Source organism: Myripristis murdjan, chromosome 7, assembly GCF_902150065.1.
Source record: "Myripristis murdjan chromosome 7, fMyrMur1.1, whole genome shotgun sequence".
In the NCBI taxonomy this organism is placed as follows: domain Eukaryota; kingdom Metazoa; phylum Chordata; class Actinopteri; order Holocentriformes; family Holocentridae; genus Myripristis; species Myripristis murdjan.
The window spans coordinates 13,236,853-13,260,607 of NC_043986.1; positions in this window are offsets into that span (position 1 = coordinate 13,236,853).

Below are 23,755 nucleotides of genomic sequence, written 5' to 3' on the forward strand. Positions count from 1 at the left end.
GCCCGTCAAAAATGTTATGCTCTTTTTGGTGAGAATCTCGGCTCTGTATTGACACAGACTTTTACAATGCAATCCAGATTTTTTTTTTCCTGTGTGGAAGAACTTTTTCCATAATATATTTCTCTGTATCTTATATAAATTATTACGATACATTGTTTCAGGCGGCAAATTGATTCCTCAGCTGATACAAACAGAAGTGGTTTTCTTGTTTGATGTGTAACAATATACATGGTGTTTCACAAATGCTGACACCCAGCAAGCTGTGTTAATTTATTTTTTTTTCTGCACAGCCTTTTATGCTTAGTTGAAAAGTTTTGCACTTTTGGAAACGTGGTGCCTGGGACTAATAATACCAGTTTAATTGATGCTACAACAGCCCGCATTTAGCTGCGGCGTGGAGATGTTTCTTGGCTTGACTTGAAAACAAATCCACATTTTTTTTTTTTTTAAATCTATTTTTAATCCACAAAGATTCCACTTGCGCCCTCCGCGGAGAAAACATCTGTAATGGCACGCGAGACGGTTTGTGCAGCCGCGCGCAGGAAGCCAATGGCATACGGCCACTTTATGCAAATAGAGCAGAGAGCGCTTTGATTGGCTGTGTGAACATCCCTGTGTCAATCACTCTGGCGCGGGAGCCGCGAAAAGGCAGGGGGAGGAGGAGGATGGGGGAGGGAGGGGGGTGCTGAGCGACATCAGTCCGCGTGCCATTCGTGCACAGTGCACTCCGGTCTCCGCGGAGCACGTGCCAAAACTTGCAGATTACAGGCTGGAGACGCTGGAGTGTATTCTGCCAGTCCTTGGAGTCTGCAGCATTATCTTTTACAACAGCCCCTCTGCCCTGCACCAACAGGGAATAGAATAGAATAGAATAGAATAGAATAGAATAGAATAGAATAGAATAGAATAGAATAGAATAGAGGACACGTTTCCTTGGCTGCTAAATAGGCGTAGTCTATCTATCTATCTATCTATCTATCTATCTATCTATCTATCTATCTATCTGTCTATAGGCTCTTCCCTTCATGAACAGGGGTCACTCAATAGTAAACCCTATAATATATTAGAGGGATAAGCCCACTAACTTGCACAAAACCATATCAAAATACTACACTGATAGCATGGGCGATTAAAATATCACAAACTATATAATGAGGTTACAATAAATTCAATATTAAGTACCACAGACACATTTAACGTCCAGATATAGGGATATGATAACCAATTTTCGCTGGGATTTTCCCACGGGACTGTCCTGCTCACCAGTTGGATAGTCACAAGTCTCAAGTTCTTAAAATTGACAGGAAAAATGCTTTATTTGTGTTTCCCGGTCGTAATTAGATCCCCTCCGTGCAGAGAATTAAGGTCAACTGCAAGATAAATATAAGATGATATAAGTTATATTATTCTATATATATTCAATATATTATGTGTAAGTGGATTGGATAAAGACTGAATGAAACACGAGGCGTGGTTTTCTCAGCTTGACGGACTGCACAACAAACTAATTGTAGTGTAGCCTAACTGAGTCTCATAAGATGCGTTTTAACGAAAACTCCTTTCAATGAAATGCTGTTATAGAAAAAAAAAAACTGAGGTAAAATGTTTTAATTTCAAAACACGATATCATCGCCCCGCCACTAAAACGTCAGCAGGGTCATTCGCGTGCACTGATTTATACTAATTACAGTGGTTTGGATTTCCAACAGGCACAGAAACGCTGCTGTTTGAAGGGCAAGAGCTCCCTCTACTGGCCACAGTGCAGATAGTTGCCAGTGGACATGATAGGCTTTTAACAAAATCCACAGGCTTCACTTCATGAAAAACATGACCATATCTGCTGTGCAATGCAACCTAAACATCATTAACAACTGAATTTTAAATTGCATGGGAATTTCATGTCTGTCCTGTGGTTATTTTGCATATCTAAGTTTGGCTCAGATTAAGAAGCAACATTTCTTGAGAGTTTCAGTGACAGTTCTTTGGTTTTACTGGACATATTTAAAAAAGAAGCAAGGCAGAGAAAGTTAAGATTTTTTTTTTCTCTCAGGACATGATGAGCCTATTCAAATGACCGCAAGGTGGTATGCGTGTGTCCAAATTAATGTTAATAGTTTAATTACTCTAATACAAATAGCTATTGTTCAATAAAGCAATATGCAAATAACAGCAACATCTATTCTACTACTTTGTACTTTGTTACAATTTTATGCAGCGAATAAGGATTTTTTTTCATCAAGTGAACCAATTTTCTAGTTGTATCTGAATAATTACTGCAGTCACAAAATAAATAATTATAATAACAATAATAAAAATATTTCACATCTGCTCTCAGAGAACATAAAACTGTGCATCTCTTACATAGACAAGTTGTCTGTATTAGAGTACGTATTCAAGATTTTATGCAGGCTCACAGCAAACAACCCAAACCAAAAGAGTAATTCCATAATAATAATAATTATAATAATAAAAGTCATTGATAACATTGTTTGTATCTGTGCCATCAAGCAAATATCAAAACATAAAGATTCTGCAAAAGTTTTATAACAGCTGCATTGGACCCTATATAAATCTACAACAAAGAGACAAATTAAAACAGAGTGAATGGCAGATTTCCACATTAAATCAGCGGCTGAATCACAACAATAGGTGCATTACAAATTCCAGGGGGGCATAGATGTAATAGTAATCTTACAACTTCTGTCTAAGTCCATGATCCTCTGTTGGCTTGCAGTCTATTGAAACAGACCAAATGTAATAAAAGTTTGCTAAGCCCTGCTCCAGTCCAGTCTCTAGTGGAGTATCGGTCATTGTTCAGGGGCTCATGTCCCCCCCCCCCCCCCCCCCCAGTGGGTGAACTCTGCTAAAGCATGCTGGACACTTGTTTACCCAGGATTCCCGAGTCTCAAGGGCCAGCTGTGTGTGCTTGGGCTCACACTGACTTTATTTGCTTTTGGATCGGCCCAAATGATGCAGATCTAATTCTGCGGGGCTCCAAACAAGTTACTCTCGTTCTCCTCGCTGCTGTGGAGCTTTGGGACATGAGCTAATGGGGTTCGGATTGCGGTTTAACAATTCTGTACAGGTGGAATATAGCACCTGTTGAACCTGATCTGAAGTCAGAAGAAGTCTGACAACTGGCCCTCTGGGTATTTCAAACAGCAAAAGAAAGCGTACTGAAACAGCATCCGTGCATAATTCCCTCTTCATTCCTGCATTTCAAAGATCCGGGATCAGACAACAAAGAGAGGAGGAATTCCCCTTCGACTGAAAGAAACTTTTTGAGTGACTCTATCAGTTGAGTATCATTAATGCTGCAGCCGACATCGCCGGCCCGAGGAATGTAGAGCCCAGAAACCACTGCTCTTTTAAGAGATAATCAACATGCACTACAAGAGCCCAAAGTACTTGCTTTTTGACTTAGGTTTATGAGGTATAGGTCTGCAAGAGGAGTCGGCGGTGAGATGAAAAGGCCAGAGGGAGAAGCTGTGTTTGCAGACTTAGCAGAGTTCAGTAGTCTGTTGTCCAGATCCGGTGCGTGCTCAACAGCTCCCTTTGACTGCCGCCTGCTTCATTTGTTGCTCTACAATGAGCCTCTGCACTTCTCGAAATCCATGTGCAGAATGCAGAAGGAGAGTCAATTATATCTGTATTAGCTGGTGTTGGCTGGACAATCCCTTTATACACACTCCCCAATCGAGTGCTAATCGAGTTTACCATGATGAATCCCCAATGCTGAGCAGTTACAATGCCTGTCTGAGTGACTTTTACTTTCATTCAGATATTGTGACCATTTTAAAGGGGCAAAGCAGCAGAGAAAATGCAGAAATACCGACTGCACCTGCCACTGATCTTGGCCCTGAACATGTAGAAACTTCACAATCACGAGTCACATTTAAACAAAAAAAAGCTGTAATATTTATTTGTCAGTAACATTTTCTATGACACCCATATGCTTTATTCTTTATCTGGATCCCCAAACAATAAAGATCAAATCTTTTGTAAAGAATAAAGACCCCACATTGAATTTTACATAAGTAATTCATCAGACACCTTATGACTATCATGCAGTTAGGATTATCACCAGTCATTTGATTTTCAGTTTACCAATCAGAGATAACAGGAGGACTTCAGAGGTTGCATGTCAATGCTAGTTTGTACTGCAAGGTTTATGAAACAAGGAAAGCTGGCTTCCCAACACCAGCAGATCTAAGCTTTTGAGTCAGGACACCTGTGGCTGCTGCATTCACCTCCGAATTAAGCAGGGGGGATTATGCAGAATACCAAAACACAGGGCTGATGATTCATTATGGAATCTAATTAAATTAAGTAAAGCATTGAGGAATAAATTAAGGTCAACAAATATTTGTGTAAAAATATGTGCTTCTTTCCTCCCTAACGCTGGCAAAAGATCTGAAGAGATTTTCCCCTGCCAAGATAAGATATTTTGTGTGCATTGTTGCTAGGGATTTCTTAAATTTGGGAGTGGCCAGATGTATTAAATTTTTTTACTCCCATCATTGTGCTGGTATTAAAACAGCTATTTTCCTTTTCAACTATGTCTTGTTTGATGTATTACCAACACTGTGGGGTGCTTTATAAGGTCAGAATTTGAATAAATTAATAGAAATTTGGAAATATTTCTCACCGCATTACAAGGGTGGGCGCATTCACTCAAAAGACTTCAAAGCTGAATGTTTGCACCACAAACGTGAGAGAAAGAGGTATTTTTCATGGACCTTCACTTTATTCTTCCTTAATCTCATTACTCCCTTGGTTGTTCTCATACCTGCAAAAAACCCTGAGATCAATTATATTTGCCTCACTTTTCAAGCAGTTTGTTGTCATTTTGCCATCTGCAGTCCAGCATGTCCAGTACAATGTGGTGTATTCACAGAGACTCTTTGGCTTTCTGAACAGAGAGAGACCCTTTTCTCTCGCTTCTCGGCCCAATTCAGGCCTTTCTTCTCCCTTTTAAGTGGGCTGTTGATGAGGTTAGTCTAATCAGATTAAGTCAACTCACATTGGTCTCTGCAGTTTGTTTTCCTTCCAAAGGCGTCCTGACATCTCCTATACTTTTTCTTTATCCTCTTCTTTGCACTTTTCATCTAGGCTTCCACCCAAAAAAAAGCTTTTCAGCAGAGGTTCCAATGGACTCCTTTATATACCGCAGTTCCCCAATGATATAGGTTATTTAGAATGGGTCACTAGGCTGCAATACATGGGAAAGGGCTTTAAAGTTGTGCAGTGACGCATTTGGACATTTTCACTGGTGTCTGTGTGAATGCCACAGATTAGGTAAACACAAAGCTCTAAATCAAATTGTGGAAATTGCTGGAACCTTTAATTTGATTCCTAAATAAATGTTTGAGGGATGTTGTGCAAACTACAAGGCTAATGCAATCTCCACTTTTCTCCGGACACTGGGATGAGAGTAGCTTTTTCACGGCCAGCTGTTAAATAGTCTTTAAGTGAATTAAGCCCTTATTGTTTAGATTTCACTAATAGTTGTAACGATTATGCCAAGTGGATATAAACAGCAGTAATTATCTAGCAAATTCCTCTTAACCAATTAATTGTCGTTGCTGAAATTCTGCCTGAAGATCCCTGTCCAGTGAAAAGCGCAAAACTGGATGTACGTTTCATGAACAGAATTGAATATGAGAATATAAGGAAAAACACAACAGAATTTTTTTTTTTTTTTTTTTAAATGTGTGTTTCGTTAGCTGTACATTATTGTAGAAAACACTGGGGGCATTTTGTTGTAAGTGACATTAGTTGCTGCAGTGCCAGATTGTTGTATGATGAAAATGAAAATGAATAGTGTTGTTCAAAATGATACTTTAGCATAATCATAATAATACGTATGTTTTAAAAATCGCTTTTTATAAATACTTCACTTTTTCATGCCTAACACTTTTTCACAAATTTTCGTGATGCGAGGGAGTCATCACAGGAGGCAAGCGTTTTGAAAAGCTGTTCTCGAAGTTCTTGAACCCAAAGTGAAATGAATTCTTTTTCTTCACATTTGATTTGATTAATAAGCGCAGATGCCAGTCAGGGAGATACCCCCCACCTGTAACTGTAAAATCTCCGAAGTTCTCATCAGTGGTGTGCCGTAACTTGATTCTCCCACTAATAACAGGCTCACAAAGACAATGAGCACAATGAGTACAGAGGAGGTCTTTTCATATGACTTCAGAGGCCCCCCCTGAGAAAAGACATGGCAGCCCACTCTCTGAATGGGGGCTGTAGAACCATTTCAAGTTAATGGATCTGAGAGACTGTCCACATAATTACATTACAGCATTTCAGCAGCCCTTTGAGTTGCACACGTATAGCCCGGACACACCAGAGCACTTCATTCATATCATAGCTCCACACTGCAATCTGCTATGACAGATATGGCCCTCTTGGGCAACTACTGAACAAGGTTGCACTCCATGGGACTGGCAACCCCCTCATCCCTCTGCCTACAAATTACTGGAGTTAAAACAGAGGGTGGGCACAGCAGAGACAAAGGATCAAACGTGGAGAGCAAAGTAAATCTGAAAATCTAATTATTTCACAAACAGGTGTCAAAGAATTGCTGCTTGAGTGCAACTATGAGCAGATTTTGCCTGTTTGTCCTTTTCATTTTCCTGCCGGCTTGTCCTACATATAGCAGTGTTTTATGGTCTGCAAGTTAAGAATGTCCAAGTTTGCTTTTCAATAAAGATAGTATGCAAAACATCAGGTTTCTTAAAGGCAAATGCTACAAGATTAACAAGCAAGGTACAAATCTAATACAGATATTCTTTTAAATTGATTCCTAATCCCTTTGTGGTTTAATTGTAATTATAATTGCTAAAATTGTGATGATGAGTATCAGTGCAGTATGCTTTGTGTTCTATGTTAGTTTGCTTTCTTTTCTATGTATTGCCTTGGATTTACTGAGTCAGTTTATATCTTAAATGTACGATGTGTCTAAATTGCAAGTAACAAATCATTTGTAAGGGTCTTTTTGTTTGTTTGTTTGTTTGTTTGTTTAATTCAAGCTTTGCCTTTCCATTATCCCACAGATTGACATGCTTGTATATGGTAAAATAAATTAAATACACTAAGAAAAATAAGGCAGAAAATGTGGATTTTTCATCTTTTGCTTTTAATTGAGCTTGTGTCTAATCCATTCCAGCCAAACCAAACAGACGTAAAAAGGGAACAGGATTTTTCACAGGCTGTGGCGAATGCTCTTGGAAAAGGCAAACAGATGAACACAGAGCAGAAAAAGCACATTTGTCGCTGCATTAACATGCTGAATGCGATCCTCAATCTGTTTTGAGTTATATAAAGAACCTTTCCAAACCTTCACAAGCCAAATTATTCAAATTTAGACTGATGTTTTCTCAATTTGTTATCAAATGCTTAAATTCCATACAAAAGTCACACAGAACCTATGCCTAGGCAGACAAAGTGGAAAATCCCTCAAACTAATATTACACAAAGGGCCAATTTTGAGATTTTCCTCCTTGATAGCCATATTAAAGGTGCCATTGATCTTTTTGTTCAATTTTGTTGCTTGAAGAAATGCTTTGCTCTCTAGTTCTTCTGGACAAAAAAATGACTGCTTTTGTCAAGGGGCAAAATCAATGCAAATTAATCCTTTATGCATTTCCCTGTGAATAATTCAAGCCTTTGCACTTTTGTTTGGGGCCCGTGAGCTAAACAAAATCATAAGAAAGGTTGAGAATGTGAGCGTTTATCGGCCAGTGGAAGAGAGAGATGACCCCGCTCTCGGGTGACAAAGACTCCTTTATGGCGCTGGAACGAACCCGTGAAGCAGGGGTATTCCACCCTGACTGACCAGCACCACAGGAGATCCAACACGTGCAAAATGGTGCCCCAGTAAATAAACTCCATTTACTCCCATAAAGGAGGTTCAAGAACCAAAAAAAAAACATAATCTATGCCCGTGAGCCATTCCTTAGCCCACATTCCCAGGCACAGGCTGACAGACAGGGAGGCACTTGACATAGGTTGCCTGACAGACCACACCTTCACCACCCCTGACGGATAACTAAAGAGCAGACTTTACCATAAGAAAGGCAGGACAGTGACTGACTATAGAGATGAATCACTTTCCGCCACCAAGCAAGCAAAGATGCTGAGTTTGCAGCAGACTGGCGAAATACCACTCACTCACTCGCATTGATCCTTTCTCTTCCTCTTTTCTTGCTGAGGCTGAGCTCAGCACATTCCAAAATCAGGACAGAAGTAAAAACAAATGCCACAAGCTGCTGGTGCACGTTGCAAGACTCTGATGTCATAAAGAAAACTGAACGGGGGACAGTCGTTCTTGTTGGTCATTGCTAAAACAGGATTATGAACCAGGGGTTTGTGGTGTTGCTGTGTTTGCAGTCAACTCTGACATCATCCCTTCATCAAAGAGACTCCTCAAACCCCAAACATCGCCTCCCTCTCTTCTCCCTCTGATGTAGGGATTCATACACTTCACAGCCCGTACCCACCCTTCAACTTTTATTTTGGGGCAAACATCGCTGAGGAGACGATTTGTGCCTCTGAAAACACCATGTATCAATCAGATCAAAAGCCCAGGAAACAAAAGCGGAGGCTGGCAGCATCAGACAAACACTCCCATTAGTCACTGCTTTCTCTTTCACGCGTATCACGTCTCTGGCAAAGGAGGGGCTGTTTACATTGGAATATCTCACACTGTAAAGGAAAGAGAGCCTAGTGCCCGGCCTTTTCACTCCTTAAGGAAACAAGTGGGCTTCTGTGCAGTCAATTACAATGAGCAGAGATCAGAGGACCTAAAATGGCCTCCTGTTTCAGAGTATAGTGTGTGGCGCACATCCTTTTCCATACATGGCCTTCACACTAAATCTTCCCACACTCATATACAAACGCACCATTAATAAGCTCTGAAAAGTGTGATTTTCAGCTCTCCTTCATGCGTTTCTCTGCCTTGTCCCATCCCCAGCCCCCTGCCTGGTGGTGACCCTGTGTACCCAGCCTTCAGACCCCCTCTGCCTCCCCCCTTTAGCCCCCTCCAGCCCTGGGAAGAGGAGGCCCATGGTGGAGCTGCGACTCGGGCTCATTAGCAGCGCCCACCTGGAGGCTGGCTGGGGGCTAACTGGGGGACCGTGGGGGCCAAGGCCTTGATCTGTGGGCTATGAGCAGCGGTGTGACACACAGCAGGGCTGAGGTTGGCCGCGGTCACATCACAGTGAAATATACAGTGCATGGCACCATCCGATATATAAGCTCTAACAGCCCTCACTTGATTCAGTCCAATGCCTTTAATTGTTCCCGTAGCAGAGGCACACCTCTGTCTGTAAACCCGCCAAGAGCCCTCTTCCGCCAGCTCCCTCCTCCAAAAGTCCGGCAGAGACTCTGCAGCAAGGTTGGGAATTTACAGACGTTTGCACTGATGGTATCATAGCCGAAACAGTTTGTAAAACAATTATGGAAATGAGTGGCTTTTGTGTAAATTTTCTTTTAAGTCTTGCCACCTCATGCTAATTCAGTATCTTATCATCAGCTCAAACACTGAGTACACATCCTCTCGCTCCATTCCAACTAACAAATCTCACTCTTGTTTTCGGGGTTGTTTGCTGTGTGTCACTATTTACTCTGTCTGGGTTGATTGGTATGGGGAGAGGGGGGTAATGTTGAGGTATGCTGGTGTGTCTGGAGCCCCTGTGGTTGCCTGTCCTGGACCTGGGCACACATAAAGGGATTCCTCTGACAGGACAGCAATCCTCCCTGCGGGTCCTGCGGCTCCAGTCACACAGACTGCAGTCATGTCACTATTTGACACCGCAGCATCTAAACAACCGCCTCTCAGATGGAATTTAGATTTTGAGTTAATTGCATGTGTGTAGGATTTATTTTCAAACAGCGTGCTAACATCGAACTCCCACTTATCAGCCCTTCATGGGCAAAGGAATGTGGAAGATGCTTTCACAAACTGATGAACAGTCTGCGAGTGCAAGGTCTTGCTAAATATTCAAAAGTTCAAAAGTCTCGTCTATTGAGTCCTTTCTCAGCAACCAAAAAATATTAAGACTCCATTTCCATGTTGCGTTATACCTTTGAACCAACCTAATTTCTGATTATTCTCACGAGATATATACTTCGTTTTATAACTTCCAATCTCCAGCCCACGTTTAACTTAAGTGATTCTGTTTGTTTTTAGGAGAAATAATTCTACATTTTTATGAAAACAAAAAAGTAAGAGAGAGTGAGTTTGTTATTACAACCTGGGGTGTGTTAAAGTTTAGCCAAGACACTCATGTGTTTTATGGCCCCACAGACTGACATGTTTTGTGCTTCTTAATTATATCTGAAAAAATTATTAACACATTTTCTATGCCAAGTTGTGAGCAGGATTTTGTGTCTGCTCTGTGAGGATGCCAGGAAGCGTTATGACAAGTAGATGAAAGAAACCTCATTTATTCAGCCAGGCCACTGAGGATCACATTACAGAAACCAGGGTGGCCTGATTAATACTGCCTTCATAGTGTCATCTACAGTGTCAGTGTGCTGAAAGGAAAACAACTGCAGAAAATGAGACCTGAGACCTCCACAATCCAGAGCAGTGAGAGCACAGACCAGCTACTGAGGCTGTTGTTTGAGACTATCATCGTCTCTTGACTCAGCTGACCTATAATTAATATGTCAGTTGAGTAAAGGAATGATGATATATTAAAAGCATTGGTAACACTTTACAATAAGAGTACAACAATTACCATTAGTTAATGCCGTAATAAACATTAAGTAACAGGTAATAAACATTAAGTAACAGGTAATAAACATTAAGTAACAGTTATCTAACCATTAACTAATGTGTCTAAGAATCATGTACTAATGCTGTTCATGCTAAGGTATTAATTTATATGTTATTTAAGGGTTAATGTAGATATTATTAACATTAGTAAATGCCATAATAATCATTAACTAACAGTTAATTAACCATTACAGCATTAACTAACGTTAACTAACGTTAATTGTTGTACTGTTATTGTAAAGTGTTTCCAAAGCATTTTAAGGATATTTTGATGGATTTCCACTGACAAAATAATAGGCTACCTATCAATCAACCCTATTGCAGCTTTTCATCTTTTTTATTAGGACGGAGATCAGATACTCCATGAAGAACTGAGTGTTTTCTGCCAAACATAAATTGTGATACTGTTGGTAAATTATCAGCTAGTATAATCACAGTCATGTCAAATAAGCTGCTGTCACAAGTGGCTACCTAACCCTAACCAGTCATTTATTACAAGAGACTGATGCACACCTCCCTAGCATTTGTAAGCTTGGCTGAGTACTTGAGTAATGATAAATATGTTCTGCTTTTGCTAAGTATGAAACAACACTAACTTATACATTATTGTGTTTCAAGTCGGTCTAAATTTGGTGAAACCAGCAGTGTGAGAGAATAACGTAACAGTGCAAGAGAAAGGTTAGTTTGTTAATGAATAATCAATGCAAAAATGAGACTTACAGCATGAGACATGAATGCTTTAAGCATATGAATGCTATTTTGAATGCTCTAAGCTATACATTGTACTATTAGGGCACATATGAGTTAAAGTATAAGGTGGTATTGCCCACATAATCTGTTTGCGACCATTAATCATTCATTTGCCTTGCAAAATTAGTTTGCATTGAGAAGCACATGCCCTGAAATTGGTGTTGAATGAAACAGTAGGGAAGACATCATGGTTTTATTCAGCTAGTAAAAGCAGCAGCTGTGGCCCTCAGGCTCTCTTCTTCTTCAGGTCTTTGGTCCTGGCATGTCCAGTGTCAGGTGAGAGGAGCCTCTCAAGGGTCATCACCACAAGCTACCAAACCTGCAGCACATCCAATATCTCAATATCAGAGTGGGTGAGGTACATGCAGAGCCAGGCACCTGACTAAGAACATCTGAGGGTGGCAGACTAACTGCAGCTAATATGATAATGCAACACAGCGGTGATCTATACACCATAAATCTTTGACTGTCTGAAATGCAAGGCTGTACAGAGCAATCTCAGCTGACTAAGGAACACACTAAAAAAATGGAGCATCAGGAGTTAAAATCTGACCTTACATCTTTGTTGCATGTCATCTTCCCCCTTTCCCCCATCTCTCCTGTTGCTCTCTTCAGCAAATCTTAATCTTAATAAAGGCCAAAATGCCACCAAAAAGTTGTTTAAAGCACTGCTGTGCAACTTCAGTCAGTTAGATGTGACTCTGTTCCCAAGATACCTTTCTGCTTCTGGTCAGTTGCCGTAAAGTCAGAGACAGTTTAGGGACACAGGCATTCACCAAGCTCTTGTGCAAAGACGAGGAGTTGGAAGAACAAAACAGCCAAGAAACGAAGCTGAAAGATGAAAAACATGTAGCTATCAGTACACATTGGTTGTGTTTTTTTTATTGCTTAGATCTTATACACTCAACTTTGAGCACAATATATTTTCAATAGGTGAGATTATGTTGTTTTTTTCCTCATAAAACTGATCCAGGTTTGTTATTAATTGTACATCTACCTCTACAGTTTACAGTATACTTGAGCAAACTTTGACCAGATCAAAGAGTAGCTGGTGGTAAATATGGACAATGGATTGGCAATGATGACTGGTAAATCCCAGTCACGGACCACCAAATCAAGGACAATTAGCATTAGCTTGCCTCTCCAGGCTCACCCCTTAAGTAGGACTCTCGTGAACAAAAAAGGTGGCCTGCTGACTAAGCACATTCCACCTGCAGCCTGCAGTTCAAAGCGCTTCCATGATGGTCATCCTCTGATGCTCACTGGCCAGCCACCACCGGCCCCGGGGCAAAGCACACAGCCCCATCTCCACACCGCGGGTGACCCGGTGCTCCATCATCAGCTTGTCAGCTCCTTCGCAGCTCAGAGTTGTGCTATCCGCTTGACTGGAAATCAGTGACTGAGGTGCTACCTGCTAGCTAACTGCCTCAGGTAATATGTGAATGGGCTTCACCTCTGCACCAGCCACACCTCTCTCCCCCTCAGAGAGAAGACATGAGGGAGGCAGCATATGGCCAGCTCAGATGAATCCCCCTACTGTTTCCAAAGGCTCCCAGAAGCCTTCAGGGTGATCGGCGCTTCACGCTCCTCTTTACTAGATTAAATCTAATAATCTCCCAGTAACGAGACTTTAAATCCAAAGCAGTAAATCACTGGACCCTGGGGCTCACTTACACACAGGGCATGCTGTTTTCCTTTAAACATTTTATTTTATGACTGCAAGTAAGAGTTAATGTTCCTCATCAACTTTCTCCTCTTCTACTCGTGAAGAGGTACATTTGTTGACGGTCAACACATAGCCTCATCTGTCACAGTTTTCCTGGACTGCCCACAGCCTACACTCATTCATTACAAGGAACCGGATAGTCTTCAGAGGATCATCTGTAAAGGCTTGTGTATTTGTCATCACACCCAGAGTAATGATATTCAACAGCATAGCAGGCAATACAGCTGAGCAATGGGGACAAACTCAAACATAACAATATCTTTGTCCAAAACCATTGATATGTGATGATGTGACCATATTGTGTAGTTGATTTCTGGTGCTTTCATAAAAAAATTCATACAACAGATTTTTGATATACAGTCGGTAATATGGATATGATGACCAAGAGTACGTAAAACATCTTTTAAGTTGATAAAACTTCATCCTTTTAGTGTAATAGAGCCTTTAAAACCAGGAAAGGACAACAGACTGTCCTCTGAAATTAAAGGAGAATTTCACTGTTTTGGAAGCTAAGCCCTATTTACAGAGTCTGGCATCATCCTCAGCCATAGCTAGACCATCATGTCTCCTCAGTATTGATCCTGATATGGACATGCTGCAGGCTCCCGCTCAGCTGCAACAATGGCCATCTGGGCAAATGTAAATTGCCCAAACTTTGCTTTTCCAAACAGGAAGTATATACACACTTACCAACCTCAGACAGTAGTATTCCTGTCCTTTTGGGATTGTGCCAGCTGTGCAGAGTGTAGCTACAGCGTGGAAGGTTCCAGTTTAAAAGGCAGTGCTTGGTTTGTGAAATAAAGTAGTTCTGTTCCAAACAGAGCAGCTCTGTTGATTTAATGATCAGTTTGTGAACCATTTCTCAGATTAACATTTTGACAGTATACACCAATCTTTCTGATTCATAAAAGCAACATTAATATAATTTTCAAAGCCATTTGTGATTGTGCAGTTGACTGCTGTTGTAGTCGAGTGGGAGCCTGGAGCACATCAATATAAGGATCAATACTTAAGCGACTCAGTGAAATGATGGTCTATATGTCTGAGGATGATGCCAAATAATCTATAAATAAGGACTAGCTTCTGAAATAGCGATTTTGTTCCTCAAAGCACTGATAAAGTCTTAATCACCCTGTAGCAACCCTGTCAAGCTACACCAACAGGATTTTCCTATAAACATGATTCATGAGGAGAAAATGAAAACGAAGCCTGCGACATCAAACTATTCCTCCCATTTAAGACACACTGCACTAAGACATTCATTAACAGGACACACAATACAAATCTAAAAACAATAAGCTCCAAGAGGAAAATTTAACTTTAATATCTGGTAAAGAACAGCAGAAAACATTGCTTGCTAGAGATAAAAGGAACCACAAATCCCATCTCTGTCAGTACGGGCACTTTTTCATTAAACAGGCAAGGAAAAATGGCACCATTGTGGAGGTTACCAACTCACAGTGAAGTAAAGACAAGAAAGCCCCTGGTTACCTTCCTTGGGAAACAGTGCAGGGTTCATAATGAAGCACGAACTCCTGCTGGAGGGTTGATTAGGGAGATGCCTTCGCTGGGCTTCTAGACCGAGCGTCAGGCCCGTCTCCTGCCCTCCAGGGACTCGACTCATTCACTGTAATTCATCGCTGACCCCGACACAGCCCAGGATCTCGCACCCTCTCTCTCCTCTCCACTCATTTAATTTGGAGCTGAAGCAGCGGTGGCAGGAAGGAACCCTAGCGCTGAAAGATATTAGATGGTGAGGGGCAGCTTTGAATGGAAAATCCACCCTGTAAGGAGAATTCACATGTTGTTTGATCATGTTATATGATCTTGGCCAGATCAGTCAGCGTTCTCAACATTAATAAGTTTCTCCCAAAGCTAGAAATCAGTCAGAGAACCCCCTTGTGATTATCAAGTGATACTTTCTGGAGCTTGGCGATGAAATGATATTGTCTTTGTTCACCTAGAGAATAACTGGAGTTTATTTCCAAAATTGCCTTAGTTTTATATTTGGTCTTATAACTATGAATTATAAAATGTGTCAGTATACTCAAACAAAATGCCCAATGCAACTGTTATGGCTCCACAAAGTCATCTTCATTGCTATAGTTAATCAAACAACCTACATGTACCTGCAAAGTGTGTCCTGCTGGTCACATTTTATTGTTTCAAGCTTTGGGGGGAAAATCATGTTAACAAATCTACCTTTCATTGGAACACAATCAGCAAGCACATGGACAGATCTTGATTTGCTTAGAGGAAAAGTGCACATGCAGTCTCTTCGTTTAAGCATTACTTTCATGAAACATGGTCCATTAACACTCAAATAAGCTGCCCTGAAATAATATTGTTCTCTGCTGGACATCATATAAATTCAATTCTGCAAATATTTCGCTTTAAGGGTGAAGAATGAAGATTAGAGATAGAGGAAGAGAGGGACTTTACCCATGCACCAACACATTAAAAAGGGTACAAAAAAATGTATAAGTAGTTTATGTGATTGGCATATCAGCAGCTGTTATAGCCCTACATATGTTAATATTATTATTATAACAAAAGTGGACAACAACAAAGTTCTGCATTTCAATACATTTTTTAGGTCCTGGCATTTCCATTTTGTGACTTTATACCTTTACTGCACTACATATCAGAAGAAAAAAGAAGAAAAAAGAATATATAGGAAATACTGTATTTTTTACTGCATTTATCAGATGGCTGTAGGTACCAGTTATTTTTAAGAATAATGGTTATGCACACAAACATACACATAGACCATAAAAAATGATGCTTTGCTGGTGCTGAATATAGAGCAGTCAGACTTGCAATATTAAAATACTTCTTCAAAATATGTGTCCCTTCTTTTACTTTTCACATTGCTAATACTTCTGTACTTTCACTGTGGCATTTTAAAAGCAAGACTTCAACTTGATTTGAGTATTTTTTTTTTCCACCACTGCATGTGATGACTTCACCAATAATAAAAAAAAAAAAAAAGAAAGAAAGAAAAGAAAAAAGATCAGTGTGCACACATGTTCAATTGACACTAAATTCACTCATATGTTTGCTCTGGCACAGCCTCCACATCAGATCTAAATGAGCCTGTTTTGGTTCTGGCCTGACCGGCTCTCTGAAAAACACACCAAAGACAATGGCATTCCAATCTGGAGACAACCAATGCCTCCTCACCAGGAAGAGGGACCAAAACAACTTCTCTCGGCTTGACTGTGGCTCTTCCGACCTTATGCCAGACAGCCGACTGGAAATGCCAGGAATGCTAGACTGCTGCTCGATAGGAGACCATGTTCCACTTATTGGCTACTGGTGGGCAGAGCCACGGGGACAATGTCCGAGATGAGTTCCCACACAATAGGAACAAGACATTTATGACTCTTCGGCCACGGAAAAATGAGAAAGGTTCACACTCGGGACAGTCGCTGTTCTCATCCCCCCACTGACACACCAGGAGAGGTGCTGCTCTGGGCTGACACCCTCGCATTTTTGAGCTGAGGAGATGGGCACTGTCTTAAAGGTCTCCCCCGAACCCAACCACGCTGTCCCATTTGGGGTGATTTAAGTGGCCTGTTATTACCTTTCTCAGCCATTGTCTCTCTTGTTTTATCCCAGTCCTATGATTCCTTTAATTATCAGCTTCACCAGCAAGACACCAGACAGGAGCCAGCAGAAATCTGGCATGGCACTGACTGGGGAAAAAAAAAAAAAGTAGTGACACCCCAGGCAACCATAATGAGAAATTCAAGTATATTTGATCTTATTAAGGCAAATTCAGGAACTTTATGTGCATAGACTCTGTTGTGCTATCATAAACTATGTTGTACTATAGCCTATTCTATAAACAAATTAAAACACCAACAATAGGCTGAGGACAATATTGACAATAATCTTGAATTCTAACAATTGGAGAGGAATATAAAAATAATGCCACAAATATTTTTTGGGACATTTCTTGTGTCTTGTGCATTCAGTCACAGTTTCATTCCCAAACTGAGATATCCACCACTTGAAGAGTTACAGCTACTCTTGAAAAAATGTCTTAAAATACATTTTATACATATCAGGACAAGTAACTTTATTGGTTGCAGTGCCTTTCCAGATGAGTTCCTTTATATTTTAGAAATACTGAGAGATAAACATAAGGCAATGGTTATTTTTGGCTCCAAATCTGATATATAGTATATATGTAAATTAACTGTTTACAGCTACACAGAGAGGAAAAATGTCTTTTTAGGTTTAGAGAGATTTTACACGTTTTAGTTTCCATGGTCGATCAATTCATCTGTACTTACTTAGCACACATCGAGAAAAACAGACTGAACCATAAAGCGCTGTTATATTTTTATGTTTATTTCTGTTCATACTCAGTGGCTTATTACCTGAGCTGAGGCTGATTACTGAGAGAGATCTCACTTGGCAATTACCAGCCAGCAACTCTCGCTTATCATGCAAAAGCCTTTAGACTAAGACTGCCACCTACTGGTGTCTCACTAGCAAAGCAGGCGACAGTACCTGTGATTCCCTGCATGCACCACTGCCAAAATAACTTTAAACTCACAGCTGAAATACATTTTTTCCAGATATCTTAGATACACACCTAAGCTGCATTTGGATTTCAACCAGTTTTTCTTTTACTGGCAAAAAAGTAGAGTCTTGTCTAGACCATATTCATTAAATAAATCTAGGCTGCCCTTTCTTGTTAAAGTTGCATGCTCTACTGTTGCTGCTGACAAAATTGCAATACGCTGCACTAATTACATCAATGTGCAGTGATGTTTCCAACGATCTCTTTTGATGCTCATCACTCATTCATACTGCCAATTAGGAGCATGGACGTACTAACACCCTTTCATCCACTGAGTCTCCCATTTCTTCACTGATATCCATTGTGCTCTTCAGCTCGACTGCTATTTGAACCCCACATCCCAACCGTTTCTCAATTAGAACCATCTTCCACTTTGAGGTTTACTTACTCCAAGACGAGGGAGAAAACAGACTCCTTTAGCAAGTGGGCCCCCATTCTCTGGTTCACTGGGGAAGTTTACCCACATCTGCCTCAGCACCTAACCCCTGGAAGAGAGGGGGTCAGTGCCGAGGCCAGAGGTCAGCACTTGTCCCATTGTCAGCTAGAGCCAACATGAACCCCAATCCAACACGACGGTCAGCAGGGAACAAGGCCACGTTGGTTTTTAGGGCCAGGGATGTGTGAACTGAACAGGAGTTGTGCTTTGAGGTGGTTTGCCGCACGGAAGCGCCTGAAAGGGACTGTGCAGGTTTCTTAATTAAGAGAAGAACAAATAGTTGTACAGCCTTTATGCATCATCAATAGCATGGCTGCAAATAGGAAACAAAGCTGTAGTTGAGAATTTGCAGGTGTGCACGGATGTATGTGTGTGTATGTGTGTGTGTGTGTGTATGTGAAGCCACTGGAGAAAGTACTATGGTGTAAAAAAAACTTAGTTTATGTGACACTCAAGGGGGAGGTCTGTGTGAGAACGGATCTAGTTAGGAGCGTCACAACAGATCCGACAAAACAGGCGGTCAGGTCAGGCCATGCTTGTCGGAGTGACCCAGCAGTATTCCAGCGACTGATTTAAAAAAAACAGCAGTCTTGCTCCCTCTCCCTCTAACTCTCCCTCTTTCTCTCACTAGCTTTCTTTCTCCCTTATCAGCAAGCCACCATCCATAATTGACCTGATTCCCAGATTTCTATCCCTCTGGCCACCCTTGCCGTAGCATAAAAGTGGGCAGCATAGGTGGCAGAGGACTGCCTGACTGAAGAGAAAGGGACGTAAAAGAAATTATTCTTCTAACGGCTTGAAAGAAAAAGGAAAATCAGCATAATGACCATGCTCCCCTACCACACATTCACTCACTCACTCACTCTCTCCCTCTCTCTCTCGGTGTGTCGCACCCTCACGCAGCCACCCACCTACCCACACACACTGTCTCGCTCTCTGTGCCCTCCTCCCTCTCCCTTCCTTCCGCATCCAAATCTTGATTAACCTCCTCTCCCACTCCCCCTTTCCCACCCACTCACATTCACACATACACACCGACACAAAGTGCCTCGGGGGCCCCCTGACAGATGGGGAGAGGGGGTTTCGGGGGGTTCCACTGAACAAATGGCAGCCTGGTTTAGTGTGGTGTTGTCAGGGTTTGAATTGATCCCCGGGACTACAGAGGCTTCTCTCTGCCAGTGTGTCACAATGGCAACAAGTGTGTGGAGCTGGGAGCAAGCTTGTACAGGCATGGGACCCATGCCTCATGAATGATAGCTTAGCAAATGGCCCTCCTTTCATTGGCTTTCATTGTAGGGGCATCTCTCGTTTTCTTTCATACCCTACTCCCAAAAAAAAAAAAAAAAAACTAGCAAAGCTTTGTTGGTTTTTATTGGGTTTGATTGGTTTGAGATTCTGAAACGTGTTGGTTTTTGTGCTATTTTGTATGTGTGAACTTGGGGTGGGGTAGAGTGGTGTAGGGGGGTATTTTTGTACATTTTTGCTTGTTAAATTGATGGGCACTGTGGTCTCACGGTATGGTCTGCGGAATGATGTAAAGCTATCTGTCATTGGCTGAAGCCAGTGAATGTGATTCAGTTTTATATGAATAGCACTTCCTGGGAGGTCGTGATGTTTTTCACTCGGTGAGATAAACACCATGTGTGCATTTTTTTCCACAGCTTTCCATAAATTCAAACAGATACACAACAATGTGATTTTCACACAGTTGTGAGGGCTACATATCCTTTCTTATCAGTCACTGAGATGCTTTTTGAGACATCTCGACATTCAATAATTATTGCAGGTATTATTTTAATAAAATAGACCCCAAATTCTATGCACTGGGTTTTGTCATTTGGATTCCATGCATTGTATTCATCTTATATGTAACTTTTTTTTATACGGCACTGTTCAAAACACAGTTACATATTGCTGTACATACATAAAAAACAGTAAAATAAACAATGAAAAACAAGGGGAAAGGGAAAATGACATTTAGCAAAGCAAGTATTAAAGGAGCAATTATAATTATGAATATAAAAACAATGAAATGGATAAAACAAACAAACAAAAATTAAACAAATAAGCAAAAACATATATAATGTTCTCCTACGTAGTCTTGTAAAGAGCCCCCACATTTCATCCAAAAGGTAAAGCCCACTCTGACCCCTCGGCTGACCTGGGCAGGCAGTTTACAGCGCTCAGGAACAATCGTCCCATTGCCAGATAACAGCGGCATCATCCCTCCAGGCTCATTTCATCACTGTCACTTCTCCTCAGCCTGGTTAATGTTTCACTAGTCCTCTATTTTGGCTCCTGAGCCCGCAGGGGGAGGAAGAAAAGAACCAGAGGCTTGGTTAATCACAATAGGGAAAAAGAGGGTGATCGATTGATTGGTAAACAAACAGGCCAGACTGAGTGGTAGAGCAGAAGGGGACACAGGGAGCCTCCTTATCTTCCACATGTGACATCTCCATCCATCATACCGCATTATCATAGCTGTAGCTAGAGCTGTGGATGGGCCTGATTACTTATCTACTGTCAAATCTCATCGTGTCAGGGACATTAAGTGTTTGTATTTACCTAGGAGAGTGCAGAATGCATGTTTCATGGTGAGAACATTAATTTTGTATTGCTTTTTGTGAATTTGTTCCCTTATAATTCCCTCAGACAAAAACAGGCGTCTATGCATCTCAGCAGAGCAGGGTTGAGATTTGAGGGGCAGGCAGGAGCAGTGCCACTTGAGGGATTTTCGTATCTTGCTCAAGGACGATGCTGCTTATTTTTATACCCCGGTTATATGGCAGTGGATGTTTCATTTCCTCTGAGGACGCCGGTGACTCCAAGAGGCAGTGATGTGCAGCCTGTGCACTGTGGCAAGACAATTTCATCTGCTCTGTCTGCTTTACCCAACTGCTGCAACACACTTTTGGTGGGTATTTGTGATGAAAACTTGTCAAAACATTGAGTTCCAAGCAAGGCCTGAAATGACCACCAGCCATGTGTTGAATGCCTCCTAAAATGTGTCAGTGGTATATAAATCAATTAGGGCCACCCACTGATTAAGTGAGAGAGCATTTTTCAATTAGCGCAGAGTATCTGATTCAATAAATAAATAGCATTGGAAGCAGGTGGGGTGTCATATTTCTTTGAAAAAACTACATTAATCACCTGAAGTCACGTTAAGTTTGGATCCCAGACACCGTGAATGAAGAGAAATGGTTGCCGTTTAACTGGTCAACAAGCAGGCCACAACAGTAGGGTTTAGGCTGGGTCAGACAGCAAAGGTACACATCTCATACATACCTAGGTGTCAGGACGATGTGCTCTCTTGCTCCCTTTTGTGTCGTCCACTCTGCATAGCAATGGCAAGTACATTGCTGTGTTTGAATTGGCGAGGTGGAGGGGCAAGCGTGCATTGTTGAAGAGGCAAGGTCTGCATATTAAGAAAACACGGAGGGAGAACAGGGGACTGAAAAGGCCTTTGAATGAGAATCAATTAATTTTCATTTACCTCCATTAGCACTGGGCAGGGATTTGCATCTGTGAACCCATTGCCAAACTGGCAGTGGCCTTTTTAGCTGAGGGAGAGGGCCACATTAAGCTAATGATGGGGGGCAGAGGGAGAGACAAAGAGGTGTGTGTGTGGGAGGGGAGGCCTGGCCGTCCTCTTCTCTCATTAGCACCATAGTGCCCTGCACTGCTGTCACACAGCGAGCCCTCACAGGCAGATCATTAACCACTGGCTGGGATGTGAAAAATATTCAGCCTGCTGATAGAAAAGGGTATTCCTCCACTGCTGGGCATCACAGGCTTTAAGTCTGGACTACTTCAACAGTGACCAGACCTTGGTATTAACGTGTTATACATGTAGTAGTAACATATAGACTCGTTACAGTAGTATAAAGAGTTATGTACAACAGCTGTTTTATTAAATCACAATGTTTTTATGTTATATCTGAGTAACAGGTGATGAATCCAATCCAAAGAAATCTGGGTCATATTTTGTTTCCTCTTCCTAAATGACTAGGAAAATTTGTCTGAAACTGTATTCTAGCTTGTTTGTAAGGCATGAAATTTTATCTGTAATACATTTATGCAATCTGTGCATACAGTCCTGAAATTCAAAAAGGAAGAAACTATGCCTACATATTTTTGACAGAATGTCTTGACTGCTGCAGACATTTTGGAACATTAACATGTTCCAAAATAAATTATATGTTTTTTTAGGCAATGCTGTTATTCAGAATACATTTCAACAAGTGAGCTGCTGTGATTTCAGTGTCTTTCTTACTGACACAGACAAGAACACATAGATATTGGTGGATGTGTGTTCATTGCGGCCTTTTGCTTTTCAGTTGCACAGCAGATTCTCATACTAACAAATAAATGAGAGTGTTGTGTGGTGGCTGTCACCTGGAATTTGGGAGAACAGGAAAATAAAATGTTTAATTATTTAATTCTGAGATTATTTAATTTCATTAATAGCCATACTAGTTAACTAACAAACATAATATGTACTCTGTAGCTTTGTGTTAAGTTTTGGGAAGAACGCTTTCATCTGCAAAAATAATGCCCAATGCAATTTTACAGAGTGATGTGGGCACTTTTATTCCATAAACTTCCATAAACTGTTAACTTTTCTGCAACATTTTTTGGAGAACCATTGAAATTTATATGGCAAATCGTTGAAAATGTCAAATCATTTCTGCATCCTACAGGATGAGAGGAAATCCCTTCTTTTTTCATAAGAAATGAAAGAATGGCTACTTAACAGAATGATTGAGGAAATATAAAATTGTGATCCAACAAATCATTCATCAGGGACACTAAAGACCAAAATACTTCCACTTCCAAAAAACTTCCACTGCTACAGCTACAGGCATGCATGGTTCTTTGGTCTCTGGTCTAAAGATACCAAGAAAATCACAGGCCAAATGGTCAATTAACAAAATCACCGATATTAACAGAAATCAAGGTTCCCTGTGGATACTTAAATTCATCCACCACTGCAGCCAAAAAGAGTCAATCCTGTGTGAAAAGTAGAGTCGTGGTTCTGCCAAGGCAGACTGTGGATTCCTTGCAAACAGCATATTGGACCGTTTTGTGGCAGACAAATTGCCTGTAACTAAAGATGCAGAATCTAAACAGAGATGAAAATGCCATGTAGACCGCAAGACAGCACACATTCCTCCAGCAACTAGGTGCTGGGGGAGTGTAGCACTGTAATGCACAGAAGTCAGACTGAAATATGTTTATTTTGTTTGTGTATTTCCTCGGTTTTGTGATGCAGGAAATCGCTGTATGTTTGTATGTGAAGAGGTGTCTAATTAAAACTGGATTAGACATGAGGATCTGGCAGTCATATATTGCAGGACTATGAGGTAGATCTTTTCTTCCACGCGTAGGGAGGAACCCAGACAGTATGAAATGGAGCGGAAGGTATGAGCAGAGAAGGGGATGAAAGACAAAATAAGA